The 19,139-nt window shown below is 35.9% G+C and overlaps 1 protein-coding gene across 2 annotated transcripts in view; it reads left to right on the forward strand.

Moving 5' to 3' along the window:
- The window catches only part of LOC118189313 (alpha-tocopherol transfer protein-like), a 64,997-nt gene that overhangs the window by 21,920 nt on the left and 23,938 nt on the right, over window positions 1-19,139 (forward strand). The window lies entirely within an intron of this gene.

Consider the following 19,139-nt stretch of genomic DNA (forward strand, 5'->3'; position numbering starts at 1 on the left):
CGTAGTTTTAGCAGCTCGGCGTACTACATACGGACTTTTGTTAAATAACGGCCAATCTTAAAGCTAGGCACTTGTATACTAATTAGTTATTATTATTGTATACTAATTAATTAAGTTAGTTTTAGTTAGTAGTTTTTATATTCTTACGTTCAGACCACAAGTGGTTGGTCTCTGTATTCCGAAGTTTCGGAAATACCTGTAAAGATAGAAAAATAAAGGGTTTCGTATACCCTTCCTGCTTGTATTGTCTACTTCACAATTTCTTGAACATAGCTTGAGTAAGCTCCCTGTTCCGAGTCAGGACAACTCATATTTCCAAAGCAAGTCAAGAGGAATACAAGTCCTGATAAGTGAACATACGCAAAATCGCAAAACGAAAACCATAGTCCTTCAGGGACAAAGTTCCTTTGGATTAAAAATATTCGGAGTAGTATTAGCATAATTTTTGACATATACTGAATTCAAAAAGTTGGTATATGTTAACTCCTATAAGTTTTTCTTCCTAGACTCTAAAACGTAAGTAAAAAAAACCAAAATATTCAGAATAATGTTCAAAACAAATATTCTTAGAAATTTTACGTTCAATTTTCGACCTTGAGAATAAGCGCTTTTTTTATAAATTTTCGACAAGACCTTTTAAAATTGGGTACTATTCGGTTTCGAGGGCCGTAAAAAATCGCCAAACTATTGTCGATGGTAATGCTGCCAAAAATAATTGTGGCAACCCTAATAATTGCGGCAAGAAAGGAAGTATAATGGTAAATAACTATCTAAGATTGATGTTTTAATTTAGATGAAAGGTTCATTTCATATAATACATTTTTATTAATATAATTTATATGAAAAAGGCTAAGGCCCACCAGCGGCCGAGCGGTAAAGTCGCTGAACACTGGTAGTTCGGTCCGAGGTTCGAATCCCGCGAACGGGCTGGCTGCATGGGTGTTTTCGTGGTTTTCCCCATGTGTAACGTGTATACGAGCCAGTTTCCCTTAGAAAGTCCTCCACGAAAGGCATCCCTCCTCTTAGGCAGATAGCCCTAGTGTGCTTTGCCATAATTAAATACACCACCACACCATGAAAAAGGCTAAACATGGCTGAATGGAAGCATAAGAGTAAATAACTATTTCACATCATTATTATAATTTATATAAAAATTGCTAAACATAACTGAATGGATGCCTGCATCGCTATTTCGCTACCGACTTATCGCTAAAGCATAATTTCCTCTCGTTGGTCGTTCAAACGTAATTTTCTATAATGAATTATGCTTTTTCTTTGAAAATATTCTCGGTAAAGTGCAGAATCGTCCACTTATTTGTTTGCCGCTTTTTACAAGAGTAAAAACAATTGGATTTTTGTCAATTTTCTTTGACTTTTTAAGTGAAAATAGGTCGATGAGTACATAGATAAAGCCAAAGGTGTGCGCAGTGCCATTTTTGTGCAATTCTGGATGTTTTTTTAAGTGAAAACAGGACGATGTGCACATGGATACGCCGAGTATGTGCAATTCTTAAAAACGCGCCAAGCGGTGGGTGATTCTGCACTTTACCCAAAATTCTATTGCAGGCGTTTCGTCATGGGTAATTCCCAAATTGTTAAATCCATAGGATATTAAAAAAAAGGATTTAAAATTAAAATAGGATTTAAAAATTAAACTAGTATTTCAATGGCGTCTTAAGAAATATAGAACTATATAAACTTACGCAATCTGAAATCAGCGAGTACGCTAGGTTTGGCGCGCTTTAAAATGGGCGCGTTTGCTAGATTTGGCGCTTTTGCGCATACATTTTCGCTGCAATTTTTTACGGTCCTCAAAACGGAATAGTACCTAAAATTGTTTCCTGAAGACGATACATATCAGTCAGCACATCTTGAAGTTTCAGGGGTAACTTCAATAGTAAATACAGTAGTACCTCCGTATGCCTCTAGTCAGCTTCAGGCTTTACATATCGATACATATCAGTCATTTACATAAGACGATACATATCAGTCAGCACATCTTGAAGTTTCAGGGGTAACTTCAATAGTAAATACAGTAGTACTTCCGTATGCCTCTAGTCAGCTTCAGGCTTTACATATCGATACATATCAGTCATTTACATAAGACGATACATATCAGTCATTTACATAAGACGATACATATCAGTCAGCACATCTTGAAGTTTCAGGGGTAACTTCAATAGTAAATACAGTAGTACCTCCGTATGCCTCTAGTCAGCTTCAGGCTTTACATATCGATACATATCAGTCATTTACATAAGACGATACATATCAGTCAGCACATCTTGAAGTTTCAGGGGTAACTTCAATAGTAAATACAGTAGTACCTCCGTATGCCTCTAGTCAGCTTCAGACTTTACATATCGATACATATAAGTCATTTACATAAGACGATACATATCAGTCAGCACATCTTGAAGTTTCAGGGGTAACTTCAATAGTAAATACAGTAGTACCTCCGTATGCCTCTAGTCAGCTTCAGACTTTACATATCGATACATATCAGTCATTTAGTCATTTACATAAGACGATACATATCAGTCAGCACATCTTGAAGTTTCAGGGGTAACTTCAATAGTAAATACAGTAGTACCTCCGTATGCCTCTAGTCAGCTTCAGACTTTGTTTGGTTTATTGAGATAACGGTAAAGCACATTAGAGCTATCTGCCTAAGGGAAGCGATGCCCTCGTGGTGAACTTTCTCAAGGAAACAGACTCGTATACACGTTACACACGGGGAAAACCACGCAAACGCCCATGCAGCCAGCCCGTTCGCGGGATTCGAATTTCGAACCGAACTACCAAGGCTCGCCGCCCAGACGGTATAGTGATTAGGAGAGCCTGACTGCGATACCGAGTGAGTGAGTGAGTGAGAGTTTATTGGCGCGAAACCAAAGATGATTAAAACGCGCCAAACACAGGATGGGATGATTACAAATGACGAAATTAAAATATAATAAATAAAAACAAGTGGATAAATGTACCAAATCCAGAGGATGAAGTCGTATAAAAACAAGGTAAAAGCACACATTAAAATCCAAGACACAATCTTCAAAACAAATTACATTAGGTAGTAAAAGCCAGTCTCTTTTAAATAATAAAATAAATTACAATTAGCCTCTCTTCCGATTAAACGGTCGAGAGGTAAGTCACAGCTATTAAAATGTTTCTGACGAAGACTATTAAAATATGACGGACAGATAAACAAACATTACAATTTGAACAAACAGGCCCATTCTCAGCTTTCAAAAGGTAGTTATGTGTCACTCTAGTGCGACCAATTCTGAGGCGAGTCAAGAGAACTTCCTCCTTACGATTTCCAGCGAAATCCCATTGCTCATTTCTAGGCTTTACATTTCTCAACTTGCTGTGAAGCTGAACGTCCAAAATTCGCTGCCATTTCTTCCGGATCCTCCCCTTGATGACAAAGCAGATGTCTCCAAAAGTGATGAGGACTGCGATACCAAAGGACCTGGGTTCGAATCCTGGAGAAGGCATGGATGTAAAATTGTCTGTACCTTCATAGGACGCGACAGTGGCCACTTATTAGGTGGTTTCACAATAAAATGGCCACCACTTCTGGCCTGAGTAGTGGCCAGTGCCGTTCCAGGCAAATATCCGCCATTCGAAAAAACTACCAGTGTTCAGCGGCTTTACCGCTCGGCCGCTGGTGGGCTCCAGCTTTAGATACACTCTGCACAACAAACCTTGGGACAGTTCTATATTTCCTGTTCTACTGGGACGATTGACGAAATTTAACTTGCGTTTTTCATGTCTCGAAAGCGCGACTTAGGATATATATTTATTTTATATATAGCATGTGTGTGTAATTATGGAAAAGCCTCGAGGGCTATCTGCCTAAGGGAAGGGATGCCTTCGTGGAGGACTTTCTAAGGGAAACTGGCTCGTATACACGTTACACATGGGGAAAACCACGAAAACCATCCCGTTCGCGGGATTCGAATCTCGGACCGAACTACCAATGTTCAGTGACTTTCCCGCTCGCCCGCTGGTGAGCCCTTTATATATAGCATTGTTCTAAAATAGGTATTTTGATACAAAATCTGGCTTTCCTTGAAATAGGAAACATTTTTTTTTTTTTTTTTTTTTTTTTTTTTTTTTTTTTTTTTTTCATGTTTCGACTTTGCAACTCGAATTATACCTAAATATTAAATTCTGTAAACTTTAATAAGAAACTCATCGAGAAATTCAAAATTTTATCTTGACGCACTTTTTTTTTTCAGTTTGCATCAAGAATAATTCACTTGACGAAATAAATTTATACCAAACCAACTTCTCTTCCATATTTTCAGTGTGCACGAGCGGAACAAAAGGATACATCGTTCATTCTTCAAAATAGGAATAAAATAACTTTAACAAAATGTGTAAACCACACTTGGCGTTATTATTACTTATAACAAATTTGCAAAATTTAAAAACACACCAATATATAAATTCACACGTATACTGGGAAATTTTGAATAAAATATCTAGTTTGTTGGGGGTATGCCTAGAAATACATCTACTTTAAGGTGAGCGTAAAATTTCTATATGTTGAACTAGAAAAATGTTTCCAAAAACCTTTTAATATAAATTAAAGATACAAATTTCAAAAACAAATCAGAAAATAGCTGGGAATTTTATTCGAGTTGAAACTAAATTTCGAATTATGAAAGGAGAAATCAGGTAAGTTTAATACCAAAAATCCGATATGAACATCACATTTCCTTGTGCTCCTATTAATTTCTACACATTTTTGTAGCTCATAAATTAATTTAAAAGTTGTTTAACTCTTTCTAAGCCTAACGCATTCGCCATTTGTTTACATTTGGAAACTCTTAGTAGAGCTGTGAATTAACTCAGTTTTTGCTCCTTCAGTGTCTTTTTGCCGAGCGGGACCAAAAGTGAACTTTCGGTTTTGTGCACCGAAAAATCGGCCATCCTGCCCGTTGGTCGAACTGCTTGTTTTTGCGTAGAAACTCTAATTTCAAATGTTGCTGCATTTCATTTAAACTTATTTCCTCGAATTTCATTACAGATATATTTCTCATTCAGTCTATTCAATTCTCTCTTCGCAGAAAGGATTCAACAGGAAAATACTCAAAACATCTTCGTTAAAAATTGTAAAATACAGACAAACATAAATTATCAAATACAGTTAAATCAGTTTTAAAAAAATTACAATTAAAATTGGAGTTTCTAAGCAAAAACAAGCAGTTCGACCAACGGGCAAGACGGCAGATTTTTCGGTGCTCGAAACAGACAGTTTCCTTTTGGTGCCGCTCGGCAAAAAGACACTGAAGGAGCAAAAACTGACTTAATTCACTGCTCTACTAAGAATTTCCAAATGTAAACAAATGGCGAATGCGTTAGGCTTAGCAAAAGTTAAACAACTTTTCAATTAATTTAGAAGTCAAACAACAAAAATCAGCGTTATATTATAAAATATTTAGTTTCGATGGTTTTACCGAACTATCATCCTCAGCTGCAAAAGCTCCATTTGCACTTTTCCAGCTGAGAATGATGGATAAAACCATCGAAACTAGTCCTGTGAAAATTTGAAAATATAACACTTATCTTTGTTGTTTGACTTCCAAATTACTATTTGTTCGGAGTGTTATTGTATCTTAACTTTTAAATTGTTGATAATTCTACAATTATTGCTTGCAGATTAACTAATGGCATAAAAACCTCGAAAATAAGAACAGTACAAAATTCAATCACTTTTCAAGCACAAAATGCACAATTTACCAACATATAAGAGTAAGAAATTGAGCTCACTGAGCCGGGTAACAGAGTTGGAATATATTTATATACCTTTGGTGTGTCCCATTGCAATCCAAAAAGGGAGGTGCAAAACTACATGTTTTAGCAGTCTCATACGCAAAAATTTCACCGTTTTGAAACTAGCCGGTTTTTGAGTTATGCGAGATACGTACATATGTTACGTTATGAAAAAAATATCTTCTGAAAACATTTTAAATCCATTTTTCAATTCGTTTTAGGTAAAAGAGTCCTTTATTCTACCCGTACCTATAGATTTTACGCAAAAACAGTGAGAGCGGTCAAAATGGATATTTTCGTTGAAGTACGATACCCGAAATTTATCGCGATTGTAGTACATCTTTTACTTCGCACAAGGAGGTAAAAAAGAGATATTAATAAATATATACCAAATTCAGTTTGTAGAGACATTAGGTATTTTTTGGAAGCAGGAGAGATGAAAAATGAGCAACGCCCTCTCCCGGAATCGAGCCACGGTCCTCTGGAATACGCGCCCATCGTGCAGACCACTACACTACGAAGGCATGCTAAGAAGGCGGGAGAAATACCTTATAAGTTAACACTGAAGAGCTAAAATTTTGAAAGCTAATTTTTAAAAACTGGTTGCGCGATTTTTGTGAGCATTAGAATATTCAAACTTTGATGTTTTTTTCACAGTGCAAGAAACATACATACATTCATGTAGATTCTTCTTTATTTAGTTCCTTTGAATATAATACAGTTTGCCGGTAACAATTTGAAAACTAATGCGCCGTTTTTAGTAATTGAAAGGAAAATTCCGTTTCGAGCCTAATGTCTCTTTTGAGCTAAAATTATCTTGATAAAGAATAAAAATTGTCTTTTGACGTCCTTGTACGAACTAAAAAGGAAGTATTGTAATCGCGAAAAGTTTCAGGCAGCATATTTCAACGAAAATATCCATTTTGACAGCTATCGAATGCAATCTAATGATGTTTTTGCGTGATATCTGTACGTAAGGACAGAATAAAATACTCTTTTCCTTCAAAAAAATTATAAAACTGCTTTAAAATGAATTCTGAAGAGAATTTTTCGTGGCGTCTGTACGAACGTATGTACGTACGTGCATACGTACGTATCTCGCATAACTCAAAAAAACGAGTAGCCTGAGAACGTTGAAATTTTGTATATAGGACTGCTATAACATGTAGATGTGCACCTCGTATTTTGGTTGCAATCGGCCGGACCAAACGTATATAAATATATTTGTATATATATCCACTCTGTGACCCGGCTCAGTGATCTCAGTTTATTTACTCTTATATGTTTGTAAATTGTACATTTTTTGCTTTAAAAATGATTGAATTATGTTGTTTTTATCTTCCGGTTAAGGATTTCATGCCTTTAGTAAATCTGTGTGCAATATTTTTAGAATTATCAGCAATTTTAAAGTTGTTTAATTGCCGCTAAGCTTGTTTTTAATGGCGGCCATTGATGTTTACTTTTGAAACAGGAGACTAGTGGATTTGTTGCCAATCTAGAGAAACTTAGCTTCGCAACAACAAAGATAACGCATTCATTTATTACTGCCAATTAAATCATGCTTAATTCTTTCTGGAATTTTTTCGACGAAATAAGTTTTTGAGATTTCGTAATTTTTAATATAGATATTTTGAGTTTTTATGTATTTTTGCCTTCTCGCGAAGTGAGAACTGAATAAATTGAATGAGAAATACTCAATCGTCTGTGAAAAACTGTTTCTTTTTTGTTTTGTTTGCTTAATTTCTTTTATACATCATTCTTAGCTTTATTATAGTATTTGAATAGAACATGTGGCAACGATTAGATAATTCTATTCTGTAAATGATATAAATTTTGTGCATTGTGAGTTATAATATGAACGAAATATATACGTTAACTGTTATATAATTATTGGATAATATAACAGTTAACTTAGTTTTCGTTATATAATTATTATATAACTGTTATATAATTATTGGATTATATAACAGTTAACTCAGTTTTCGTTATATAATTATTATATACCTGTTATATAATTATTAATACTGTTAAGTGAATCTAGCGCCAGAGTGTCGCTATGGTAACAAATACTAGAGTGAATTTTAAAGAATGCATTTATTCTATTGTGGTTTATGCGCTGTCGGCGAAGTAGATTTAATTCAATCCAATAAGTTTAAATGAAATGCAAGAAAAAATGCGTATAATTTAATATTCCAATTTAATATTCCAATACAAGGAAGTCATGTGGTGTACACATCAGATTTTTACTTCCATTACAGAGAGGGTTCACACATTTTTACAACGATTTTGATTTTCGGCATGAATTTAAATATTAATTTTAAAATATAAACGTGACTGGCTTTAAATTGAAATAATGTTTAATTATCGTCTGCAGCATTAAAACTTTTACTTCAGATTTACTAAACGCATAAAAACCATAACAGGAACATAGGAACAACATAATTCAACCATTTTTAAAGCAAAAAATGCACAATTTACAAACATATAACAATAAAGAAACTCAGATCACTGAACCGAGTAACAGAGTGGATATATATATATATATGTAATAATAAAATTCCATAGTCAAGAATACACTTAAAATTCTAACTGCATGTTTTCATTTTTAATAGCGACGGTCTCTTATTTGAAAGTACGTGGAATTAAATCCACAGCCCCGTAGTCAAGGTGTTTTTCCCGCCTTTTCTACAAGTACAGTTTTAGAATGTTCTGGAATATTTAAAGCGAACTGGATTGGCTGACAAGGCTGACGTCGTTTCTTGGAAGCTCCGCCTTTCCAGAGGCTATAAAAGGACTCGCAAAAGAATATCGGGGCTTTTTCTCTACTGTCACGATGCAGTAAACTTCCTACAAAAAGTTATTAGTAATTCTTTTTTATTTACTCCGGATATCTGATTTTGTAACTGCTATTTTCTCCTGAAATATAATAAATGGATCCTGTTTTTTAAAACTTATCGTCTGATAATTTAAGCTACGACAAAAGCTGGTACATCATATATATATATATATATATTATAAGTAAGGTTGTAAGAACTAACGAAAAAAGACCAATTTACGTCAATATTTTGCGCATTGTGCTGCAAAATTAACGAAATTAGAAGATAAATTTTAGTAAGCACGCCAAAAAGTTACCAAAAACTGTAGCTCCGAGAAAACTCCAACATAAGCATATTTAGTTACTATGAAAAGTGTGAAAGAGGAGAAAAAATATTTGAATATTTACAAGTTAAATTGATAAAAAAGCTAAATGCTAAGCAAATTAAGAAATTTTAACACAGCAGAAAAATCAATTGAATGAGGTAAAATAAAGATAGTGGTTATATGCTAATCAAAAAGGTAGATTATAAAACACGGTAAAATACTAATCAATTGATCAAGGTAAAATATAAAAAATATATTAAAATAAAGAAGCGGAAAATGGTTAATTAGCCCAATTCGAAGTTCATTTTGACTTTTCAAGGGAAATTTCTTTAAAATGAATCTCGAACTCCATTACGCGTTTCGCCGAAACAGACAATTGAACTTTGCGCGACAAATTTTTTAATGAATTAAATATATATATATAGGTATATTTAATATACTTTTGGTGTGGCCGATTGCAACCAAAATACGAGGTGCACATCTACATGTTATAGCAGTCCTGTACACAAAATTTCAACGTTCTGAGGCTTCTCGTTTTTGAGTTATGCAATATACGTACGTACGCACAGACGCCTCGAAAAATTCTCTTCAGAATTCATTTTAAAACAGTTTTATAATTTTGGGAGGGCAAAAGAGTCCTTTACTCTGTCCTTAGGTACAGACACACCGGGTGAAGGACCTCCCACCGAGGTTCTCATTATACGGAACCCATAAAGAGTTTGAATTATCCAACACCCGTGGGACCTTCGTTCTCGCGGGCGCAACCCCCGCAGTCCCCGTCCGGCTTTTACTAAGCATGGCCAGAACGCTTCGTTGCAAATTTTAAAACGCTGTCACCTTGCCTCCGGGCACCACTCCATCGGCAAAACCACATTGTATTAAGGTGCTCTGTCCGCTTTGTCAGTCCCCGCCACGAAAACTGAATGGGGTCAAACCCCCGGGAACTCAGTCGACAATATATACCACGTAGCTCCACCACAGCCGAAGGAACAGACACGACAGACTAGCGTCTACAACCCAAAACGGCAGCCAATGAGAGAGGCGATTCTATTATTTTCATCGGGGAGTAGGGGAGTTAGAATGGTTTTCTGAGGAATGCAACGGCAGTGGACTATATGTTCGCTTACATTTGGAAGTTCAAAAAATTGCTAAGATGGATTGCTCTAGTTTCTACAGTTACTTACAGGGAAATATTAGGCAGTTTTTTCGATTTCTTGACAGAGGGCAAATAGACAATTTACCTTCATAATCTGCGTTTATCTATTTAAACTTCAGAAGATTTAAGATGAAGCGAATATATTTAACACAATGGAACACAATCTTAAGACTTGTAAATCTTTTAAAAGACAACAGCAAATTTTTAAACATTACTGTAAAAAATATCTTCTCTTCTAATTATAATAAATAATGAGATAACGCATGGATGAATTGTTAATTATATGATAACTATGCATTTATAAAAAGTTTTTAATAATGAACTATGAATAATATTTTTAATTATCGATGTATTGTTTTTTAAAAGATTTACAAGTCTTAAGCTTGCGTTGTGTTGTGTTAAATATATTCATTTCATATTAAATCTTCTGAAGTTTAAACAGATAAACGTTGATTTTTAAAGGTAAATTATCTATTTGCCCTCTATCAGCACGCAGAAACTAAGGCAATCCACCTTTGCAATTTTCCGAACTTCCTAATGTAAGCAAACATCGTGCACTGCCGTTGGCGTTCCTCAGAAAACCATTCTAACTTCCCTACTCCCCGATGAAAATAATAGAATCGCCTCTCTCATAGGCTGCCGTTTTTGGATGTAGACGCTAGTGACACGACAGTACCAGTACGGTCCCTGCCAAGCCTGAACCAACCTGAGTACAATACTCGGGTTCTAGTCCTGTGAAGATAATTTGTATACCCCCCGTGGTTGAGACTGCCTAGGTACAGATCCTAGCCAGTACTTCCCAGGCGTTCGCCTGAGTCAACCCCCGGGGGGATGTCCTTAGGTACAGATGTCAAGCAAAAACATCGTTAAATTGCATTGGATGGCGGTGAAAATGGATATTTTCGTTGAAATATGATACCTGAAATTTGTCGCGATTACAACACTTCCTTTTTACTTCGTACAAGGAAGTAAAAATGAGAAATCAAACTATAATTGAAGCTATTCCCTTTAAATGCATCTCACCCAAATCCCATGATGTGTCTTCTATGGATTACTGTGCATATGACTTTTAAAACAAAGTCTTTACAAGCGGCATCCAAAAACATTTAATGGACTCTGAAAGATTGGGAAGGAGGAGTGAAATAAAATTAACATTGATGTTTTTAAAAAAAGGACTTTTATTTTGGAATCAAGATGCAATATTATAAAGTATTTCTCCCGCCTTCATAGCTCGCCTTCTGGGGTGTAGTGGTTCTGCAGGCTGGGCTGGTATTCCAGAGGTCCGAGGTTCGATTCCCGGCGAAGGCGATTGCTCATTTTTCATCTCTCCGGCTTTTCCAATACATACCTAATGTCTCTACAATATTATAGTTTAAAAAAATCTGATGTGTACACCACATGACTTCCTTGTACGGAATATTAAATTATACGCATTTTTCTTGCATTTCATTTAAACTTATTGGATTGAATTAAATCTACTTCGCCGACAGCGCATAAACCACAATAGAATAAGTGCATTCTTTAAAATTCACTTTGTTTACCATAGCGGCACTCTGGCGCTAGTTTTACTTAACAGTATTATATTTCATTCATATTATAACTCAGAATGCACAAAATGTATATCATTTAAAGAATTATCTAATCGTTGCCACATGTTCTATTCAAATACTATAATCAAGCTAGAACAATGTATAAAAGAAATTAAGCAAACAAAACAAAAAAGAATCAGTTTTTCAAAGACGATTCAGTATTTCTCATTCAATTAATTCAGTTCTCACATCGCGAGAAGGCAAAAATGCATAAAAACTCAAAATATCTGAATTAAAAATTACGAAGTAAATCTTAAGCACTTATTTCCTCGGAAAATTTCCAGAAAGGATTAAGCATGATTTAATTCGCAATAATAAATGAAGGCGTTAGCTTTGTTGTGGCAGAGGTAAGTTTCTCTAGATTGGCAACAAATCCACTTTCCTGCTGTTTCAAACGTAAACAAGCAATGGCCGCCATCAAAAAAATTATTAGGCTTAGCGGCACTTAAACAACTTTAAAATTGTTGATAATTCTGAAACTATTGCACACAGATTTACTAAAAGGCATAAAATCCTTAACCGGAAGATAAAGACAACATAATTCAATCATTTTTAAAGCAAAACATGTACAATTTACAAACACATAAGAGTGAAGAAACTGAGATTTCTGAGCCGGGTAATAGAGTGGATATATATATAAATATATTTATATACGTTTGGTGCAGCCAATTGCAACCAAAATACGAGGTGCGCATCTACATGTTATAGCAGTCCTATATACAAAATTTCAACGTTCTGGGGCTACTCGTTTTTGAGTTATGCGAGATACGTACGTATGCACGTACGTACATACATTCGTACAGACGCCACGAAAAATTCTCTTCAGAATTCATTTTAAAGCAGTTTTATAATTTTTTTGGAGGAAAAGAGACTTTTATTCTGTCCTTATGTACAGATATGACGCAAAAACATCGTTTAATTTCATTCGATAGTAGTCAAAATGAATATTTTCGTTGAAATATGAAGCCTGAAACTTTTCGCGATTACAATACTTCCTTTTTACTTCGTACAAGGAAGTAAAAAGGGCTATCATATCGAAATGTTAGAAAATGAAATTCTAGGGTTTGTTTATAAATAAATCTTTGCAAAATTGTTACAAAAATGTGTGAACACTCGCTGTAAGTTCTCTTGGATAAAGTATTACACTAGGAAAATAAAAAAAACATTTAGTTTAGAGAAGGAATTCGCAACCGGTGGTACGCAAGAAAAAAAATAGGTGGTACGGAAAGAAACAAAGTATTTTTAACTATTAAATTCAAAAATGTCTTAAAGAAAAACAACAGTTGATAGAAATTTCATGTGATTGAACTCTGAAGATTTCAAAAATAACACACTATTTAACATTAGGCTGAACTGAAAAAAAAAGAATTTAAAGGGATTTCAAACTAAGCTATTTGAATTTTTATTCCATTTTTGCACAACTGTGTGAACAAAGATTTTCTTTCATGTTATATTTGGAAACAAAAATACAGAACAATATTTAAAGTGTATCCTTAAGTGAAATATGATTAGACATAAAGAAATTGATTTCTTTTAAACAGGACTAAATTTCACAATAAATTTTAAAATTAAATTATTATAATTTAAATTTTGATAATTAAAATGGTAACCAATTTTTTAATCTAATATTTCCTATGTGTGCACATTTAATGCAAATAGCCAACAGGTTGTGCAAATGCAAAATATATTTTTTTAAGCTTTTCTATTGAGAAATTGGAAAATAATCATTGTAAAATATAGTGGTGATACTAAAGGTTTTTAAGTTTTAGTTTAGATGGTATTGGATAGTCAAAAGGTTGAGAACCGTTGGTTTAGACAGTTAAAAAAAAACAATATTATGAAACTCGAACAAGTTTGATAGCCGATATGTGTGTACAACACTTTTCAGGTCAAGGGCCCTCGCTAGTTGCAAATATAAATTGTAACAGAGTTCATTCTTAAGACATTGACACTGAGTTTCGCTAGATAACGTTATCTGAGGAACTTTTCTTTCCGTTTATCTTGTCCGATAACGTCTTCGAAAGAAAATATATTGTGATATTTCTTTTTTTATGTACACACTTACGTTTTACTGAGATATAATACGTTATACTTTTCTTTTTTCTGGTGTTTAAGATAAAAGCGATAAGCATAAAAGTGTAAAGCGATAATTCTGTTGCTTGCATACAGATTCGTAACTGATTGAATGTCCAGAGAATTGATGGAAGCTTGATTAAATTTATAATACTCGTACGACTCTTCACAGTATCACAGAGTACAATCAGTAGTTACACTTCAAACTGCTAAAAACGTTAAACACAACGCAGTGCAAAAGGCCATCTAAAGAGCGAAGCCAACACGGATATCCCAGTACTCCGAATTCAGCTCTGAATTAACAACTGAAAGCAGATACTGTCTCTGGTCTTGTATAGTTTTCACCCGGCCACCGAGAAATATCTAGTAAACTCCCTTTCTCGAAATTATTGGAAGGCATATATGATTAAATTTACTTCTAATTCCGAATACGATTATAATTGCATATATAGACTAATTACATGTAAGGTCAGTTGGTAAATAGTTAACTTCGTTTGCAGACTAATTACACGCATTCTGTTCCAATACCTATTACCGTTTATAAAGTATTTCAACCGCCTTCCTAGCGTGCCTTCGTGGTGTAGTGGTCAGCACACTGGGCTGGTATTCCAGAGGTCCGTGGTTCGATTTCCGGCGAAGGCTGTGCTAATTTTTCATCTCTCTTGCTTCCAAAAAAATCCTAATTTCGCTACAAGTTATAAGGGGACCGGATGCAGATGTCGCTAAATAGTAGCCCATTTTGCCGACTCTTGGGAATTTTTCGCCGAATTCGCTAAGAAAACGTACTCCCCAAAACAATCGCCAGCTTGGCAATATCTCGAGTATACCCAGTTTTGAAAAAAAGCGACGGATCCGAGAATATCCCCTCCCGTCCCCCCTACAACCAACTTCTCGAGAAGACTTTCGGTTGGCTACATATTTGGAGTGCCTCCGTGCGTGACAGACACTATTCATTTACAAACACCCATGCCTTTCCCGGGAATCGAACCTTGGTCTTTCGGTACGGCAGTCACATTCACTACCACTATCTCGGTTGCGTAATGGCAGACCGCACATTGAGTTGAACAGTGTTAAACGAATGTCGCATACTGCGCATGCCCAGAAAACAATTTGGCGTAATTACTGTGTTGGCGCGATTTGAAAAGAAGATAAATACGGTATATGGTAGATGTACCGCCATCTGATTGTAAACAAATCTGGCGTTTAAATCTTCGCAGAGTATAATGTAAATGTAAATTAATTACTGCGTTAAAATACTATTTTTTGCTGTACTGCTCAAACAACTAGAAAGCTGAAATTATTGCGAAGGAATGTGAAGCAGTGTTTGCATTCAAAATGTAAAATATAATACCTATGAAATTCTGCACATTCCTTTGGAACTGTACAAATTTTCGTTCAGAAAAAGACTGAAATTTAGGATATATTAGTTGAAAATTTATTCATTATACTTTCAAGCAATAAAAACAATTCAGGATTTACCATACGTTCCATTCGTACATACATAAAGAAACACTGAGGAATATAACAAGTGCTTGCAAATAACACTGAAGAAATTTTACAATTCCTTAATGCTAGTTATTAAATTCTTTGAAATGAGAAAATAAAAGCGCGAATATACGCTAACAAACGAAGCGAGAAGTTTACAATTACTGAATTATAACATGTAAACAAATTACATTTAAATAACGAATTATTACGAACATATGTTAACAAATATTAAATGCACTGTTATTGACAAATTACAATGAAATATATATTAGAAAAATAAGCAAGTGCAATCGGTATGGACGTTAAAATAACTAATAAGCAAAGTTCCACAACATTACAGTTGTAAACATCATTCGAACACACTCGACAGCCATGGTGATCACGAATAAGCTAGCGTAGGGTTGCTTAGTCGCCAATATTTCTCCCCGCGCCAAAGGTACACCATCAAGCATGCGCAGTAAGCGAAATTTGCTTAACATTATTCAACTCAATGTGCGGTCTGCCATTACGCATCCCGGTTGGGCGGCATCAGAAAGTTTAATTTAATGATTCTGTGAGATTTATAGGACCTATCTCTCTTTGGACAGATAAACTAGTCTAGATCCTGCTCATGAACCTGGCGACTTCTTGCGACTTGGACGTGAAATAATATCAGCGTAGAAGAAGATAAGACTTTGGTACTTTTCCGTTTCGCCGGCGCAAATCTCGCCAAGCAGACGTTATTGGCGACAACATACAGTATACAAATAAAAAATGTTAACAAATGTTAGTTCTAAGAATTTTTTATTTTGAAGGCATAAATATTTTAATAGAGCTTAAAATTTTGTAAAATGCCAATAAATAAAAACAATAAATTTGTAAAAAAGACTTTAATTTAAGAATTTACTATGCTTGTTCAACATCCTGATTCACCGGTTCGTATCACGTGACCCCAAGAAATCTCATCTCACGTAAACTATACTACCAAAATCTAATTCTCTCAGTAATTATCTACATTAATTTCAAGTTAAATCTTGTTTACAAATCTTGGAATGCAAGTTTAAATGCAAGAATTGTTTCAATTCATACGAACAGCTTACTCGGAAATTATGTAAAACCGCAGTGCTTTACTTCGCTGGTGCATTAGAATTGCTGAATTTAATTCTTGACTTTGCCTTTACTATATTTTCGTCTTCGGGGAGCGGTGTGATTGCTTCCTAATTGACTTAATTACCGAGAATGGTCTTAGATCATAAAACTGAAGTATCTGGTAAATATTCTATGTAATTTTATGCCAGTATTGAAAAAAAAAAATAATCTGATAAGAAATGGCTGCGACTTGTTTTAAAAATGAGGCGTAAAAGGTTACCAGCGAGGATATTCCGTTTGGCATTAGTTGTACCATTATTGGCGACTTTATCGCCTGCGCCGGCAAAACGGAAAAGTACCAAGACTTTTTTATTATCAGCTATGAACAGAAAGGCACGTACTTTTAGCTTTACAATAACACTGACAACTTGCGGTGGAACTTAAGAACTTACACAATAAATTTAAGCCTAAAGAATAGTGCTGGCCTAGCACTTTAAGTTTAGGCTAACTAGGTTGACTCGACAGCCTACCCGGCATGAGAATTATTTAAATGGCCAAGAAAGACGTATCAGCAACTCCGCGTAACACCGAGGACAGACTCGTGATGTGCGCTGGCTAGAGAAAACACGCTCTGCATAGACTCCAAGATGCACCCGTTTAAATATTCACTTCACTTTACATCTGCATCCTGACGAGGAAATGCAAAGGAATGTTTAGGAGTTCAGGTAAGATAACAAAAATTTGAGTAATTGGTTAACTGAACTAAGAGAAACCCTGAAACGTGGACGTCGTTTCCATTGCGAAGATGAAATTGATGAGGTTATAAATACACTGCTCGACGTTGAAATTGCAACACCAAGAAGGAGTGGTCAGAAAGTGATGAGATTTGGAAAAAAGACAGAGAAAGCAAGCAGCAATAAGTGATCTTTATTTCAAAGTGATAGTCAGAATACAGAACGAGAACGGCGTCGGCTCAGTAGGAGTAGGATGTAGGACCACCGCGGACAGCGATACACGAAGAAACACGTCTAGGCATTACAATCAATAAGAGTGCGGATGGTGTCCTGAGGGATGGCTCTCCATTCGCTTTCAACCATTTGCCACAGTTCGTCTTCTGAACGAGGCAGGGGCAGAGTCTGCAAACGGCGTCCAATCACATCCCACACATGTTCTATTGGTGACAGGTCAGGAGTAAAATAACTAATAAGCAAAGTTCCACAACATTACAGTTGTAAACATCATTCGAACACACTCGACAGCCATGGTAATCACGAATAAGCTAGCGTAGGGTTGCTTAGTCGCCAATATTTCTCCCCATGCCAAAGGTACACCATCAAGCATGCGCAGTAAGCGACGGTGGCCAGGGAAGCATCTGTATAACTGCTGTTACGTAACAGCGAGGACAAACTCGTAACGTGCGGTGGCTAGCGAAAACACGCTCTGAATTTTGCTTGCTTATTACGTGCTTCAGCCTTAAGCACTACACGGAAAGGGAGGGATGCCCCGTGGAGGACTTTCTAAGGGAAACTGGCTCGTATACACGTTACACATGGGGAAAACCACGAAAACGCCCATGCAGCCAGCCCGTTCGCCGGAACTCTAACCCCGGATCGAACTACCAGTGTTCAGCGGCTTTAACTGCTCGGCGGCTGGTGAGCCACACGCTCTGATTTAGGCTCCAAGATTCACCCGTTTAAATACTCACTTTACATCTGCGTCCTGGAGAGGAAATGCGAGGCGAGGGAATGTTCAGTAGTTCAGGAAAGATAAAAATGTGAGTAATTGGTTAATTGAACTAAGGGAAACTCTAAAACGTGGACGTCGTTTCCGTTCCGAAAAATGAGATTATAAATACATTTGTCTCATCGCTCTGAATTAGGCTCGAAGATTCAACCGTTTAAATACTCACTTAACATCTGCGTCCTGGAGAGGAAATGCGAGGCGAGGGAATGTTCAGTAGTTCAGGAAAGATAAAAATTTGAGTAATTGGTTAGTTGAACTAAGGGAAACCCTAAAACGTGGACGTCGTTTCCGTTCCGAAAAGGAGATTGATGAGATTATAAATACATTTGTCTCATCGCTCTGAATTAGGCTCGAAGATTCACCTGTTTAAATACTCACTTTACATCTGCGTCCTGGAGAGGAAATGCGAGGCGAGGGAATGTTCAGTAGTTCAGGAAAGATAAAAATTTGAGTAATTGGTTAATTGAACTAAGGGAAATCCTAAAACGTGGACGTCGTTTCCGTTCCGAAAAATGAGATTGATGAGATTATAAATACATTTGTCTCATCGATTCCAGAAAATGAACGACTTGAGGCATTTAATCGTTGGAAAATTCGCCTACAGGAGTGCATTGATGCTGGGGGAGACTACCTTGAAGACTCTTAAAATTCCGTAAGTATAACTTTAAACAAACTATGCGTATCTGAAAGATTTCAGACTGACTGTACAACGGAACGTACAACGTACAACGAAAAATCGCAGTAACAATCATAAGCAGTAAGACTCCTGTGTGTTGGACGAAGATGGTGTCTCAGACAACGAATCCAAACTTATTCCATCACAATGCGAGCGCTGTTATAGACCTCGTGTGACAATGCCGATGGGATACTTGGATTCTCGCCATGCTTACCGGATATGATAATATACCCTGTATAACTATGATGTCTTCGCCAAAATGAAGAAGCATGCTAAGTGATCCATTACAGCATTATACTAGTATGGAGCTTATTTGGGCTTTTGGATGGTACCTGTGGAGCATCAACAGAGTTGGACTTACTGATAGTTCACAAATCTTTGCAGTAATTTGGCAAGCAGGCAATTATACTGATGAATTGTA

Source organism: Stegodyphus dumicola, chromosome 11, assembly GCF_044657685.1.
Source record: "Stegodyphus dumicola isolate Sdum_Otavi_A_Nest chromosome 11, ASM4465768v1".
NCBI classification, from domain to species: domain Eukaryota; kingdom Metazoa; phylum Arthropoda; class Arachnida; order Araneae; family Eresidae; genus Stegodyphus; species Stegodyphus dumicola.